This window comes from Puma concolor, chromosome D4, assembly GCF_028749965.1.
Source record: "Puma concolor isolate L17-30 chromosome D4, mPumCon1.1.hap2, whole genome shotgun sequence".
Taxonomy (NCBI): domain Eukaryota; kingdom Metazoa; phylum Chordata; class Mammalia; order Carnivora; family Felidae; genus Puma; species Puma concolor.
Window position 1 is genome coordinate 12,788,297 of NC_141679.1, and position 17,424 is coordinate 12,805,720.

Sequence of the window (17,424 nt, forward strand, 5' to 3'; positions counted from 1 at the left end):
ACCTGTGGCAACCACACAGGTACAGATTTGTTCTTGTGATGAGAGCTTTTAAGATCTACTCACTCAGCAACTTTTAAATATGCAACACAGTATTGTTGACTGTAGTCACCATGCTGCACAATACATCCCCGTGATTTGTTTCTCTTACAACTGGAAGTTTGTACCTCTTGACCCCCTTCATTATTTCACCCACCCTCTATCCCTGACCTCTGGCAACCACTGATTTGTTCTCCATATCTATAAGCTTGGATTTCTTTTCTTATTTAGATTCCACATATAGGTGAGATCACATAACATTTGCTTGTCTCTTATTTCTCTGAGCATAATGCCCTCAAGGTCTGTGTTGTTACCTATGGCAAGGTTTCGTTCTTTTTCATGGATGAATGGCAGTCTCTGACTCTTTTTTTTTTAATTAAAACAATTTTTTTTAATGTTTATTCATTTTTAAGAAACAGAGAGAGACAGAGTGTGAGCAGGGACAGAGAGAGACAGAGAGAGAGGGAGATACAGAATCCAAAGAAGGCTCCAGGCTCTGAGCTGTCAGCACAGAGCCAGACATGGGGCCCAAACTCACAAACCACGAGATCGTGACCGAAACCGAAGCCGGACGCTTAACCAACTGAGCCACTCAGGTGACACTTTTTTAAATTTTTTAAATGTTTATTTATTTTTGAGAGAGAGTGTGAGTGAGTTGGGGAGAGGCAGAGAGAGAGGAAGACAGAGGATCTGAAGTAGGCTTTATGCTGAGAGCTGAGAGCCCAATGGGGAGCTCAAACTCACAAACCGTGAGATCATGACCTGAGCGGAAATCAAGAGTCGGATGCTTAAGCAACAGAGCCACCAGCGTCCCCGACATCCTCTTACTTTTTTCAGTCTGTTTCTTCCTTACTTTTGTCAGGTAGAACCCAAAACCTATCAGCTATTTGGATCACAATTGTTCGCTAATTGTCTGTGGGATGACTTCCGGGTTCTGACTTTTGAACAGTGCTTGTTGACCCTCTGGGAAGCTTTTAAAATGCCCATCGTCCATCTCCCCATAAAAACATAACCTTCCCGAGGGCAGGGACTTTCTCAGTCTCGTTCATTTCTGTATCTGCACCCTCTAACACTGTGCCAGATGCAAAGTAGGTCATCGGGAGCATTTTGTTCAATGGATTTAGTTCGCTATCTATGTGGTCAGTGGCTACATGGGTAAATAATGAAAATAACAATGAAAAATGAAAAATAAAAGAATGAATGAGTGGACTCTCCAAGGCCGGTAAGTGGCAGAGCAGGGTTTCATGCGTGTGTGTCTAGCTCTGAAGCCTGCGCTTTGGCACAGGTAGATGGCTCGGCGTTTCTATCCAGTGTCGGGGAAGGCTTGTTCTCGGGCAGCTGTAGAAAGTGAGGCTCCCCAATGTGCCTTGGGGCATAGGTACCTCCTGTTACTTTATTTCGTTCTTACCACACTCCTGCAAGGGAAGTGAGGTGTTTGCTTTCGGTGTCCTTGCCGTCCTAGAGTGCAGAGTGCACCCCACCCAAGGTCACGTTCTGCTAGAAGTGAATGCCTAAGCTCAGGGCTTATTGTACCATTGTTGGCAAGAACCTTCTCTGCCTCTGCTTCATGTCCTCATGGAGTGTGAGGTCAAGTGTGAGAAGTCGGGCCCAACTCAAAGAGAGTGAATGGCTGTGATTTCCTACTTGTTCCCGAGCTTGAAGCCTTATATTTGCGTTTTGACTACACCTGGCTTCATCCTGGTCCCAATTCTCCTGGGTGGAAATGTTTGGTAGGTATGTTTGAGTATCTATGCTGCATATTCAAAATAATAACAACAATAACCCCTTACATTTGCACTGATAGTATAACCTGCTTTCATGAATGAGTCGTGGGAGCCCAGAGCTGAGCTGAATGAGAGGCAGCGTGGGCTCAGAGAAGTCAACACTTTTAGCCTCTCCCTGCATGTTTCTTTTCTTACTGCTAATACCTATACGTTACCTCATCTGCACCTTCCCAGATGCTTTCCGCTCTGGATGCTTCCATACCTTTCTTTCCCCTAGTAGTTCTTACCCAGCCTATTTTAAGGACAGTGAGCTTGTTTGGTTAATAACCCTCTGCTCTTTCTGTAGATAGCCTAATGTGTGAGGGAAACTGTAACGTAGAGCTCTGTTGAAGGAATGGTAGCTATGGCAACAATTTCCCTGAGGCCATTCTAGCAAAGTAGCTGTATGGACAGGTTCTGAGCAATGTTGTCACGGCTGCCCGCAGGAACAGGAACTTTCGTAGAACACTTTCCTTGCGCCGGGCACCATGCGAAGCACGAGATGTGCATTGATGCTATGGCGCCCTAGGAAGAAAGGAATGTAGCCCCACTTAACAGATGAAGAAAACTCAGGCAGAAAACTAAGGACGTTGTTCAGTAGCACACAGGGCTGGCAGAGCTGAGAGGTAAATCCAGGTCTTTCTGAATTCAGAATCCATGATTTTTACACCAGGCCTTTATGCCCCCCAGCCCTTTCCTGGCTGAATGTCTAGGATCGGGTAAGAAAGAGAGCTCAGCTCTAACTCAAGATTTCTAAAAATTTCTAGAGTTTTATTATTAATGCTCAGTGGTTCGATTATAGAAATAACTTTGGCTCCTACAAGGGATGAGAGCTCATGGTGGATCACTGGAGACAAAGGAGAGAGGTGTAGGGTAGAGGGAGATACAGTGCAATGCTTAAGAGTTCTCGTGAGTGGGTTCTCTACCATTTACACCTTCATAATTTGGGCTTGTCATGTGATCTTGCTGAGCCTCACTTTTCTCCATATGTAAAATGGGTGTATTATTAGTATCTATCTCAAGGGATTATGGTGGAGAACAAATGAAATGCCTCAAGTAAAGCCCTTAGCATAGCACCTGGCATATAGTTGGCATTTATTAAATTAACTGAATCCAGACAGAGGGAGAGCAAGAGAATGAGACTAAAGAATATTTTTTTCTAGGGGCACGTGGGTGGCTCAGTCGGTTGGGCATCCGACTTCGGCTCAGGTCATGATTTCAGGGTTCATGAGTTTGAGCTCTGCATCCGGCTCTGTGCTGACATCTCAGGGCCTGGAGCCTGCTTCAGATTCTGTGTCTCCCTCTCTGCTCCTCCCCTGCTCACACTCTGTCTCTTTCTCAAAAATAAATAAAGATTAAAAAAAATTTTTTTTTAAAGAATATTTTTTCTAGGTCCTGAATTTCATAAGATTTCATGGGCGACATCTCTTTAGTATGTGGATAATTTTGCACTTTGATTTTGGCTGCAAAATATTCTTTAAAAATCGGGTCAGAGTTAAGTATTTTAATAGTAGTAGGCTTTCTTAATGAAATGGCTGCTTTTACAATCACGAGTGCCTGCAATAAGTTTCTTAGCATTTTAGAAACATTTTGAAAGGGCATGAATCGTGAAATGGTTTTCTTGATCTGTTTTTCCCCAGCACATTAGTAAATGGAGGGCAGGTAATCAAGAGTTATCTTGAGACTTTTGTCCACTAGGGACGATAATGAGGAGAGGGAGCAATTCACTCCAAAATGCTTTTCCTAAAAACCAAATGTCAGGAGAGACCAGAAAGTCGTTGTCAGGAGTCCCATAAAGACAGAGCGCAAACATTAGCCTTTATGTATTTAAATCCTTAGTTTAAAATTATGCTCGGCCGCTGTAGAATGTATACTAGGTCCTGCAGTATCTCCTGGCCTGAAGCAACTTTTCTCTTTAACAAAGATCTTCAAGTGGTCTGTTAATTAGAAGCTCGGGGAGCAACTCAATATTGTGTTCATTAAATATTTCTTTTGGGAAAGAACGTTAAATGGTCCGTTAATGAGAGAAGGACCAGACCTTCTGTTCCATCCAGGCCTGGCTTAATGATCAGCTCATTAATGGTAAAGCCTTCTAAGTCCACATCTTTGCTCTGTTATAGGATTAAAAAGCAAATAAACTTTAAAAGTCATTTATGGATTTGGAGAAAACCCTCAGCTGGCCAGTCTGAGAAAATATAAATCTTTCTTTTTTTTACTAGTGCAAGAACCTTATATCAGCACCTCTTAAGATATGTCCCCTGGAGTACAAATCTTTTGCATTCCATTGAAAAAATTTTTCTGTGGTCAGATGAGTTTGGGGGAACTTTTGCACACTAGATCTCTTCCATACACACATGGAAGATTCACAACACACGGTAACATGTTAGAAACTCCGGTAAGTTCTACACTGTAGAATCCTGCTGAACCTCGTGTAAGGTGGTGTTTTAACATAGAACCCTTGTCTCATGCAGCCCCTATTAGCATCAGATGACTATCGTGGTATTTAACACATTATATTGAAGTTGTCCACTTACCTGCCTATCTGCATTAATCAGACCGTAAGCTTCTGGAGAACAGAGAGCCTTATCTTATTTATTTTTAAATTTCTAATGTGAACACAATTTCTGTAAGACCGTGAGCACTCAACAAATAGTTGGAAAGGGGAACTGAGCTGTCAGTGAATGCGGGTTGACAGCAAGGAAGAACACAGAAGCCCAAGGAAGAAGAAAGATGAAGTGCTTCTGCCTTTGGATCACAGAAACCATAATCACTAGTAGGCGGGCACCTGAACAAGTTGTCCTGTGAGGATTAGGAATTGGAGCACTTACAGGCAAGAGTACGCTCCTGGAGCAGATATAAGGCCACACGGAGGCACATATACGCAACGTCTGCCTTGGGGCTTTTTGTGATGATATTTGTTAAAACCAAAAGCTGTAACTCTCCCCTTGGAAACAACTTCCCACCCTTACATCGGATCATTTCCCTATTCCCAATGACTGATAGGAGGTTTTAACCAGGCGTCTCGATTTTCTAGATGCCTTCCCTGCCCCCTGGTGCAGCTTCTCCGGTTTCCATTCTGTGTTCCTGGTCAGTGATGCTCACTTCCGCCCCCAGTCCTGGCTTCTCCCACCTCTGTCCTCTCAATTTCTGGGAATGCTCGGCATCTACTTTCATCTTCTGCCCCCTATATAATCTTCCCCCTATATGTTCCCCCTTCCCCCTACGTGCTGGGGTTCTCAGCACAGCTGGAGAAAATAAGACTCATCTCCAATGTCCCCTCCATGCTTCTGGGAAAGCTTTCCATTCCTCCCCTCTCTCGTTTGACTTCCTTTCTCTTTCCTCGCCCCCAGATGTTCGGATTCGTCTTCACTTGCAGCTTCCCAACTGGATTCTTCCCACCTCAGTCTTAGAACATGACCTCACAGATTCATGTCCCAAAAGGACGAAGGCTTTCAACACCAACCCCTTCAATTCTGTTTCTCTCTGAATCCTCACCTGCTTCTCTTGGTCACCTGGTGCATATGACAGAGGAAGTATTGTCCCTGCTCTTAGTCAAAACCAGCCCGTCCATCTATCCATCCTGCCTCCTCTGGGACTTTATTTCCTAAATTATTCCTCTCTCAAAAATCTTCAATATCCACGAGTCCTTTATACACTGCCAATGTATGTCGGCCACAAAGACGAACAACAAACCTTCCTTTTACCTTTTACCCATTAAAAAATTCTTCTAGTGTTTATTTATTATTGAGAGACAGAGAGAGACAGAGCATGAGCATGAGAAGGGCAGAGAGGGTGAGACACAAAATCTGAAGCAGGCTCTAGGCTCTGAGCCATCAGCACAGAGCCCGACGTGGGGCTTGAACTCACAAACCACAAGATCGTGACCTGAGTCAAAGTTGGACGCTCAACCGACTGAGCCACCCAGCCACCCCTTACCTTTTACCCATTTAAATTGCCACCCAATCCCACGTTTTGTCTTCAGACTTCTTGGAAAATGCATCTTCGATTACTATCTATGCTCTGGTGCAGTTTCGTGTTCCTTAAATGCTCACCTCCTGACCCCCGCCTCCCTCCCACAAAGGGTTCATCAACAAGTGTCTCCCACTGATCATGCTGCAAGAATCATCACTGCCGAGATCACTCTTTTCTCAAAGTCCATCTCAAGTACTCCTTCCTCTCTGAATCTTTAAGAAATCATAACTTGTGTCTTACTTGTTACAATGAGATTTGTGGCCTAGGAAGACTTGGCTTCAAGTTTTGACTCTGGAGTTAATGATGTAAATCAGAATAGCATATCACTCTGTAAGTAATAAGGGCATGTTTTAGGGTGACCACTATGTGTCTTCTACCACATGCTATATCTTTAGCCATCTTAGCGTCAGCAATTGTCTTTTCATGTTGTGTAGCACAGTTCTTGTGGATAGCTCTCTCTAGCTCCTTATTTCCTCTTACAATAATCTTCTTTTAGCAAAAAAAAAAAAAAAAAAAAAAAAAAAAAAAAAAAAATTGAAATTTAAGTCCATGATTTGGATTCCTGCTCTTAAAGTCTTTCTTTTAACTTTGCCTTTTAATGATGAAAATGCCATTAGATGTAGAATATCTAGGATTCTGGGGTGCCTGGGGGGCTAAGTCAGTTAAGCATCTGACTCTTGATTTCAGCTCAGGTCATGATCTCACGGTTCGTGGGTTCAGACCCCGCATCAGGCTCTGCATCAACAGCACAGAGCCTGCTTGGGATACTCAGTCTCTCTCCTTCTCTCTGCCCCTCCCCTACTCTCTCTCTTTCTCAAAATAAATAAATAAGCTTTAAAAAATATATCTAGGGGTCTGAAAGGTTTTGTTGTTTTTGTTCTTTTGGTTTTTTTACTGTTTATTTTTTATTTTTGAGACAGAGACAGAGCATAAACAGGGGAGGGGCAGAGAGAGAGGGAGACACAGAATCTGAAACAGGCTCCAGCATGGAGCTGTCAGCCCAGAGCCCGACGTGGGGCTCAAACCCACAGACTGTGAGATCATGACCTGAGCCGAAGTCGGACGCTTAACCGACTGAGCCACCCAGGCTCCCCAAAGGGTTCTGAAAGTTTTAAGGTCACTACTTAGAAGTTCATCCAGATAGAAAAGCAAGTCTAGTAAGTTTCTGATTTACTAGAGAGATTTATAAATTGGTGGCCATTAAATAACAAGACACCCTGCTATAAAGGGATTCAGGAACCAGAAAACGAATGTGTAGACAAGATGCATGAGAGGAGATAGATTTCCTATCACATTTCATGATGTCCAGAAACATTGAGAAATGGCTGCACCAGAATGTTAATATCTTGGCATAATTAAAGCAGGGCCACTGAGTGCAAAGTAGAAATAGCAAGATCGTTAACTCCTGACAAGATAATCAACACATTATAGAACAGATTAGGGTCGTTCTGTACACAGAGCAAGGAAATTTATACTGTCAAGTGGAACAAGTTTTAATGTGGAATTGAATAGGGGGGCTAAGTATGGAACAGGAGCCTCCTCTTGAGTCTTTCAAGCTAAGCTCAGTGTCAAGTGTCAGTCCAGGAATTCTAAATTACTTGAAATATGACCAACAAAAGGTTGAGCTACTCTGGCTTTCCCTCTCTTTCCTTGTAGGTGTTTGTTGAAGGCTTCTGCATTTCATGTCAACTTATGGGGGAATGACTGGACAGACTGGCTTGCACAACTTCTGGTTGCTAACACCAGCTTGCAGGAGGGTATTTTTTGTGTCCGTGCATTCTTCTAGAACTTTCCCCAGGAATTAATCTTGTGGCATATTGCTGGATTACCATATTTATCCTCCTGGCATTGTGGATAAATCCAAAAAGACATCACAGGCATCTTCCCCTGGGGTTTTATTGATAAGTTTCTGAAGGAAACATTTATTCCAGGGATTGTTTATGAACCTGAAAACACTATCTCCCTCCACACTTTCAAACTCTGAATCTTGTGAATATTTCACAGCCTTGGCTACATTTTTAGGGAAACTTTTCCCAAGATTTTATGAGGCAACACTTTTTTTTATATGTTTATTTATTTTGAGAGAGAGATGGGGAGGGAGAGAGGGAGAACCAGTGGGCGAGGGGCAGATAAAGAGGGAGACACAGAATCCCAAGCAGGCACCATGCTGTCAGTGCAGACCTGGACGCAGGGCCGGATCTCACGAACTGTGAGATCACGACCTGAGCCGAAACCAAGAGTTTGATGCCTAACCAATGAGCCACCCAGGTGTCCTGAGCCAACATTATTTTTTGATGTTCACATTGAGATTCTCTGGGGACCCTCTGGTTTTCTGAGCTCTTAGACCAGGTAAATATTTTCTGGCCTCTGGAGCTATGAGCTCTATTCTCTTAATTGGAAATTGACAATTCACACATTAATAAAGACTCCCTACCCAGGGAAGAATACCTTCTTTTCTTTTGCACAGATACCCCCAGCTTTTCCTGCCTTTCTTGTGTGACTTTCTCTGGCTATTTTCTGCCTCATCTTTTCAGCACCCACCTCTAGGAGAAGTCTCTCCAGACAGTCCCCCAGCTGCTTCTCCATGGCATTCCCTACCACTCTGCTAATGACGGTGACTTCTATTTTATGTTTGATGTCAGGTTAGAGATGTGACTATACAATGTTCAAGGACACACTTCCATTTGTGGCCTATTTCATCTTAGTCTTTAAGCCAAGATATTTAGTTCTCCCTTAGTTTCATTCCCCAAATAAGGATGGCCTTATTAACATATCTGAAAGGCAAATGTCAGGCCAGAAAAAAAAAAATTACAACATATATGGCAAACTCTTACCGCATTTGATATATGAATTTACTCTAATAAACCAATAAGCAGAGATGAGCTAAGCAGTAGCAAAGTGGGCAACAGGTATGTACAGGCAAATCAGAAAAAGTGGAATGCTACTGGGGCGCCTGGCTGGCTCAGTTGGTAGAACATGCAACTCTTGATCTTGGGGTTATAGGTTCGAGCCCCACGTTGAGTATAGAGTTTACTTAAAAATAAAATCTTAAAGAAAGAAAGAATACTACTGGAAAACAAACATATCCAATCTCATTTGTAATCAAAGAAATTTTAAAAATAATAAAAGCACATTTGTCTGTCAAATAGATGAAAATATTTTAAAACTATAAAACTGTGGAGTATGATGTTTATATTAATAGTTATATTCATACTGTATACTGTTTGTGTTGTTCGGTTTATAAATTAAAAAATAAGTCCTTTGGGGGACACCTGAGTGGCTCTGTCAGTTAAGCATCCGACTTTGGCTCGGGTCATGATCTTACAGTTCTTGAGTTTGAGCCCTGCATCGGGCTCTGTGCTGACAGCTCAGAGCCTGGAGCCTACTTCAGATTCTGTTTCTACCTCTCTCTCTCCGCCACTCCCCTGCTCATGCGCTGTCTCTCTCTCTCTCTCTTTCAAAAATAAACATTAAAAATTTATAAACAAATAAGTCTTTCAATTAAAACCAAATACACATACATATATGCATATATGAGTTAGATCTATGAATGGTAAGGATGTAAGGAAATAAGGATTTTCATAAGCTCTAGTATGAGGATAAGTTGCTATAATATTTCTAGATGACAATTCAATTACATGTCTCAAAAAGAAAGCCCCCAAACATGAATACCTTTTAAAAAAAATTTTTTTTTAATGCTTATTTATTTTTTAGAGAGATAAAGTGTGAGTGGGGGATGGGCAGAGAGAGAGGGAGACACAGAATCTGAAGCAGGCTCCAGGCTCTGAGCTGTCAGCACAGAGCCCGATGTGGGGCTCGAACCCATGAACCACGAGGTTGTGACCAGAGCTGAAGTCAGACTTTCAACCGACTGAGCCAACCAGGTGCCCCTACCCATGAATACCTTTTAACATAACAATTCTACTTCTAGGGAGTTATCATTAGGGAATAGTCATGGTTATGCACAAAGATTTAGATATTGATCACAACATTGTTTGTCATGTTGAGAAATTAGAAACTGCCCAGTTATCCATCAGTAGGGGTTGGTCAAATAAGTTGTGGCCAGGCTACAAAGGGCTTAGTAAGTTTTTTTTTTTTTTTTTTACATTTTATTTATTTTTGAGAGACAGATAGACAGACAGACAGAGCACAAGTGGGGGAAAGGCAGAGAGAGAGGGAGACACAGAATCCAAAGCAGGCTCAAGGCTCTGAGCTGTCAGCACAGAGCCCGACGTGGGGCTCAAAGTCACAAACCGTGAGATCATGACTTGAGCCAAAGTCAGACACTTAACTGACTGAGCCACCAAGGCGCCCCAGGGCTTAGTAAGATTTAAGCCACAGCCCTTCACCAGGTCAAGGATCTACACTTTCCCTTGGGAACCCATGAAAATAAGGCCAACAACTATCTCTCTGTCTCAGACACAAATGAAGCAAAGTCAGTATTCCTATTCAGGTGTTAGTAGGGCACCACTAAGGTATCTGCTGTCCTCTCCTGACCCCAGGAGAAGTTTATGAAGGTCAAGACAAAGACCTAGATTCTTCCTTGTTTGCTGTTTGTTGATTGCACTCTGCTTGTCTTCCAGTATAATTGGCATTTTTACATCTCCATCCAAGTGAGCTACGATAGCTCCATAGTGTAATGTCCATCCTTGAACATGACAATTAAATTGGCCATTACAGGGGCGCCTGGGTGGCGCAGTCGGTTAAGCGTCCGACTTCAGCCAGGTCACGATCTCGCGGTCCGTGAGTTCGAGCCCCGCGTCGGGCTCTGGGCTGATGGCTCAGAGCCTGGAGCCTGTTTCCGATTCTGTGTCTCCCTCTCTCTCTCTGCCCCTCCCCCGTTCATGCTCTGTCTCTCTCTGTCCCAAAAATAAATAAAAAACGTTGAAAAAAAAATTAAAAAAAAAAAAATTGGCCATTACATTTCATTACATGGTTTAGGGAAGTGCCTAGCTGAGGGTCCTCTCTAAGGGAGGTGGGCCAGAGATAAACCAGAATTGCTTTTTTTCAGCCCAACCTGCCTGCTGACAAGAGCATGCAAACAGCAGGAAGGCATTCACACTTATTTTCCTTCAGTGACAATGAGTGACTTAGGGGATAAGTGTATATAATGACACTGTCCTTTTTATTAGGGTGTAAATTAGATTCTGAAGCACTAAAACTCATTTTTGGGTGGGAGGTGTGTGGTTGTGGGGAGTTGAGAACATTCTTCCCTATGGGACTAAATAGACATAGGGTCATCAGCTAAGGGCAAGAAGAGTGTCACTGCAGTGAAAGTAGACAGGAGAGGTTACTGGCTGGTTCCACGTTCGCTAGGTTTTTGGGTTTTTTTTAGTTTATTATTATTATTATTTTTTTTTTTTTTGAGAGAGAGAGGAAACAAGGGAGGAACAGAGAGAGAGGGAGAGAGAGAATCCCAAGCAGGCTCCACACTGTCCATGCAGAGCCTGATACGATGTGGGGCTTGAACCCACAGACCATGAGATCATGACCTCAGTGGAAATCAAGAGTTGGATGCTTAACCGATTGAGCCACCCATGCACCCCTACATTCACCAGTTTTTAAATGTAGCCAATGATCCCTGTAAGATTCAGGTTCTGGTGCCAGCTCACCAAAAACTCCTTATAAACAGACGTAAGGCAACATGACAGGAAGCTGGTTGTAAACAGAGGTCCAAGACACGTTTGGTCCACTGCTATTAACTGAGGAGGTTAAAGATCATGCCTTTCATAATCCTGTTGTTTTTAATTGAGGTATAATAGACATAATAACTTTATATTCGTTTTAGGTATACGACATAATGATTCTAGAATCATACTTTTAAATACCTAAAGCAAAAAAAAGGAGAAAATAGGCTGGTTGGTACGATGAAATATGCTGTTGGAGATTTGGCGTAAGATATTTCATGTCTGGGTCTGTAACTGGCTGTCGTGCGATCCTTAGTTTTTATCACAGGGTCTCTGGGCCTTCCCTGATTCTAACACATGACTGATTCTGAGGTCTCTCCTGGAGTGTCTCTTCTCTTTACAGTGACCAAAAGATCCAAAACTAATGCAGATTTCTGAAATCAATGAGCTGAGAGGTCTGAATATTTACCACCAACATAGCAGTGAGAAAATTCCACAGTTTATCCGCAGGTCTAAAACAGCGTGCCCTCCACCCCAGCATGGGAGCCTCCTAGGAGGAGAGGGACTCGCGCAGGGAGAAGCTGGAAGCTGCTTAATCTTTGTTGCTTGTCGAAGCCAAAAGTTGCATTAAAACAGATGGGTCTTTTAAGAAAAAGAAGTGTTGGTCAGCTAAAGACTTGTTTAAAAACACATGGTCATTCTGCCTTTTGTGGGATCTGAAGACCAAATATAGTATCTGCAGGAAGCATGCTGTTACAATTTAGCAACTATTTCCCAAAACACGGCTGGGATTCTAAAAACGCTAGTCCCAAACCCGTTCTTCTAGAGGAAGCTCCATTCAGCCTGTCTTTAGGGATTCGTGAAAATTCCACCCCTTTAGCCAAGTGTCTTAATACTAGAGTTTTTGTTTTCTTTTGCTTTATGTTTTTTTTTTTAATTTTTATTTTTAGAATTCTATGGCAGCTTATTGTCAAACAGTTGAACGAATACAATTGCGTTATGTAGAACATCCTGCAGTTGCGTCAATAGCATCTTAATGAAGGGCTCTGGAACTTTGCGGACTGGATTATAGTAATTTTATGAATAATTATTCTACCAACTCTGTAGTCACCATACCCAAATTTATCTGCACAAAAGATTTCAAAGGATTTTAACCTCATCAGAAGAAAAGTTAAATTTAACTCAGAGTCAAACCCTCTGGTAAATTGTCGAGGTCCACCACTTGGAACAGGAACCCAGCTAGGTTCATTTTGTGAACATGGGTAATTTATGGTATTGTTGGCATAGGATTGAAATATTTCTATGCGAAGATAGAAGGCTTTTTCTGGAAACTGTCATTCACATACTTATTATAGGCCCAACTGGGGCTCTTCAATGAGTAAAGTAGGTGGTGGGTTAAGCCAGAAACGTGGCCAACTATGCCTATTGAGCAGGCCATGGAGACAGGCTACTTTAAAAGACAGTGAAAAACCAGTTAATTCAGCCATTTTTTACCTGTTTCATACAAATGATCCTTCTTAACTGCACAAGAAAAGTGTGTAGTTATATATTCCCCAGCTCTCAGGGAAGCTTGGTTCCCCCGCCCTCCCTCTGCAAGATCCTCTTTATTGTGTTGGGTAGCCTTTAAATTATGACACCTCATAAAGTGGAAAATCAGTAGCCCTAATTCTTTTAAAAATTTAACCTGATTTGGTTTGGGAAAGTAAGTTCCCGACATACTAACTTATCTACTTTTTCTTTCCTGGGTGTTTTAACTAGGGACTTTTATGGACTTTTATAGGCCTGGGGATCGTCTAGCTCCAGCCTTGTGGCTGGATTCCCATACAGACCCTCTCTCCACCCTCCTCCCCCCCAAAATAACTTTAGAAGACAATTATAGTTCCATACTATGAGGAAAGTTTTCTCACTTACTTTTTATGATCTGCTGCCTGCCATCATGTTGTTATGAGGGAATAGACCATTCCTTTTGGAAAGGGAGAAAAATGTAAACAAAGAGAAGAATCAATGGCCCTTTGACAATTTCAAGTTTTCTGAAACAGGAAATTGGAACAGTAGAGCCCTGATCATCTCAGGGATGATTATTCAGCTTGAGTGTTTGTCCATGTCTCTTGTTTTTAGGCTCCTTTGCCTTTTGTTTTTTGGATTTGAGGATATTTCATTGCATATTAGAACCACCACCTGGTGACATACAGAGGAAGAGAAAACTAACTCCATCTAGTCTGCTTTTAAAACATCAACAACTGTCCTGTTTTGATTGGGTAGAATAAAGTGAGGTTCTATCATCCACACAGCAGTTTTCCATCACCCCCCCAGTGGTTTGCAGCCAGAAGTAATTTTGCCCCCCAAGGGACATTTGTCAATGTCTCGATATATTTTTGATTGTCACGACTAGAGGGTGATATTGGAATCTAATGGATAGACATCAGGTTTGCTGCTTAACGTCCCCTGCAACAAACAGTGACCCAAAATAATATTAAAATATCAAAATATCAGGAGTGCCAAGACAGGAACACCTGCTATAGATAATTGACCATGTGCACTGTCCCTTTTTAGTACGATAAAAACTAAGTTAAGTAATACTGTTGATCATTACTTGACTATATTTAAAATTATCTGTTTGCAGATACATTTATATAGCTCACCGGTCACTTCCTATCTGTGTTTCCAAAGTTTGTCTAGGTAGGGTTTCTCAACAATGAATATTCTCTATCAAAATAAAAACTGTGAAGTATCACCAGCACCTAAGGACACAACCTTTAACACAGTGAAAAATGGAGTTTACACAAATCTCATTTGCCCCTGACTTTCAAGAGATTTGCATAAAATCAGGAGTACCTGCCTAAGGGATATGTTATTTTACTTTGTCCATCTCAAATAGATATTAGTATATTCAAGTTGCCTAGGAACTTGGACTTTTTTCTAGTCTATAGGAGTATTCCACTGGCTTTGAAATACTGCCTAAAATGAAATAAACACTCTTTTTAAAATGATCTAAAAATAAATAAGAGATTAATCCCCTCAAGAATTTAGAGCAAGACCAGTTCCCTTCTTGTCACATTTTTAGCTGGACCTCGGGACAGAGTTCTGAAGAAAGATGTTTGACTTTCCCTTTTCCCTGAGTCAACCACAGACCCCGTCACTAGGTTGCCTGGTCGACCAGCTACCCTAAAGTAACCTTTCCACTTCAAGTAGCCCTCAAAATGTAAGATGGTGGGACAAGAATAGGAGCTGACATTATCAGCATTATTCATAGCACAGTGGAAAAATCTTGTGTGTTCCACCAAACAAGCCGATCTTGTCAGGTTTCTTTTGTGTGTTGGAATGCTGATAGGCAAGTGCCAAACAGATCTGAGGTTGGAGGCCATAGTTTGAACCTAGTTCATAGCGGAGTGACCATGGATCTTTTATAAGACAGAACAACATGTGGTCTGGCTAGTATTCTAAGTGTGGAAAGAGTTCTAAGATAGGAACAACCTAGTGGCCTCCTCATGCCCGGAACATCTTTAGCATTTCACTCAACCCACTGTTGACAGTTCACATATTTTTTGCAATCCTCAAAAAGAGCCAGGAAGTTCTACCCATTGGAATTTATGCAATGAGGAAATGTTATATATCTACTGCGTCCAATTCACTTGACCGCTAGCCATACATAACTATTGAGCCCTTGAAATGTGGCCAGTGTGCCTGAAGAAATTAACTTTTGATTTTTACTTAATTTTAATTTAGATAACCACATGTCCTCGTGACTGCTGTAATAAACATTGCCAATGTAGGAAATAATAACTCATTCCACATCTCAATTATAGATGCCCTGATTCCTTTTTTCTTTTTTTTGTCTCAATTATAAATATAACAAAATTAAAGAATGCTTAGAAAATAAGGGAAAATTTGGTTCAATACTCATAATTTCATGAGCCTAACATAAAAGTAAATTTTCAAGGTTTTTTTTTTCCGTGTACTTCCAGCTGTAATTTATCTTATTTTAATTTTAATTTTATCTATGATAACCAGCTTTTTTTCACTTAACACTATGAGAGAAATAGACTTTCACACTACTAATATCCACAAGCTATCAGAGTTAATGTTTGCCTATTTCTTAGACTACGGTACCATAGTTTATTCATTTCCTGTACAATATTTTTAGATTTTGGGTTGTTTCATTGCTTTTGCATGCTGGCTTACTTGCCTGCTGGTTTGGTTTTATGGTCATTATCAAATTTCGCTATAGCGAACACTTGAAAGCATGTTACTATTTCTCCTTTTTAGAATACAATTACCTGCTACATGCTTGAGTCTTACTTAGGTAATGGTTCACAGGGCTAATCATTCCACCACCCCAAATTCATTGTGGAAAAAGTACTTTTCCGCTATTCTGGTGGAAAATAGACTTTAAAACTGCCAAAAAGAAGGAAAGCCAGGACTTTTCTCTCTGCAGCACAATTTATTCAGTAAATTAGGAGACAGATTACTATTCTTTCCCCTATAACAATAAACATTACTGATAAAATGTAACTGCATTCAGGGCAGATGACATAGACCTTTGCTTTGCAAATGAGGACTATGTTCCCCGGCAAAAATCCTGCAGGTAGAAAACCCTGCCAATAATCTCTAGAATCTATAAAGGTGAAAAAATGAACAGAGATAAAACAAAAACAAAAACACCGCCCTTCATCTTGTCCCTTGTAAACATATATATATATTTATATATATACACAAAATATATATATTATATATATAGCATATATATTGTGTATATATTTTATATATAGTATATATATATATTTTATATATAGTATATATATCTTACACATATAATATATACAGTATATGTTTTATATATAATATATAGTATATATATACTATGTATATACTATGTATATTATTATACATAAAATATATATATGTGTGTGTATATATATATGTGTATATATACACATATATAGAGAGACAGAGTTACACATTGTTGTAGCTCTAAACTATCCTTTTTATAATTTAAAGCTGTCTGAATACAGTCCGAGTAAACTTTTATACATATTATAATTAGTAATTATTCTGAAGATACTGGCTTTAAGACGTTTTGCATTTTGCTTACTTATAAACTGTTACATCATTTTAAAATGTCTTTCTGGGGCACGTGGGTGGCTCAGTCGGTTAAGCGTCTGACTTTGGCTCAGGTCATGATCTCACGGTCCGTGAGTTCGAGCCCCACGTCGGGCTCTGTGCTTGCAGCTCAGAACCTGGAGCCTGCTTCAAATTCTGTGTCTCCCTCTCTCTCTGACCCTCCCCCATTCATGCTCTGTCTCTCTCTGTCTCAAAAATAAATAAACATTTAAAAAAAATGTTTTAATGTCTTTCTGAATAGATTTTGTATTCTAATGGCTCTGATCACCAAAGAGCACAGAGAGCCTGCTGATAACACAGATAAGTTGAAGACATAACATAATATCAGGATCTAAAAAAAAAATCAAGTGCTCTCATTATTCCTAATTTGAGATTTGGTTTCTGTTACATCTCTCTTTGTCTTTGTTTGAGTTAATATTTGTATTTGAGGGATTGCACATGTACTGAATGACTTTATGCTCAGTGTACATTAGGTTAGGCATGCGAAGCAGCTTTGTAAACCACAAAGTACAGTGAGAATCTAATATAAGTGAGAAGTACTCTTTGCTCATCCTGTGTATGAAAAGATTTTAAAATTGGTCTAATGAAAAAGAAATGCAAAACTTCTCTCCCGCTCTCTCTTTCTCTGACACAATGAATTCAATAATTGATGGTATGGACCTGTTTTTCTTTCACATAGAAGACTAAAAATGTTTGGCCTGATAAAATAACTGCATTTAGGGCTTTTATTAGTGATACCATCTAGGGACATTTATCTTTTCTTTGGAAATGGAACATAAGTCTCCAGATGGCAAATCACTGGGACTTTGTTCACAATATGAATGAAGCGCATTGCCGGAAATTCATTTCCAAAAAATCAATACTGTTTGCCCTGGAAATGTGTGTAAAAATGCTTGGAATACCAT

At 40.7% G+C, this 17,424-nt stretch overlaps 1 protein-coding gene across 2 annotated transcripts in view; it reads left to right on the forward strand.

Annotated features, from left to right (window-relative positions):
- Positions 1–17,424, forward strand: part of MAMDC2 (MAM domain containing 2) — a 162,861-nt gene that overhangs the window by 114,314 nt on the left and 31,123 nt on the right. The gene's annotated exons all lie outside the window — the stretch shown is intronic.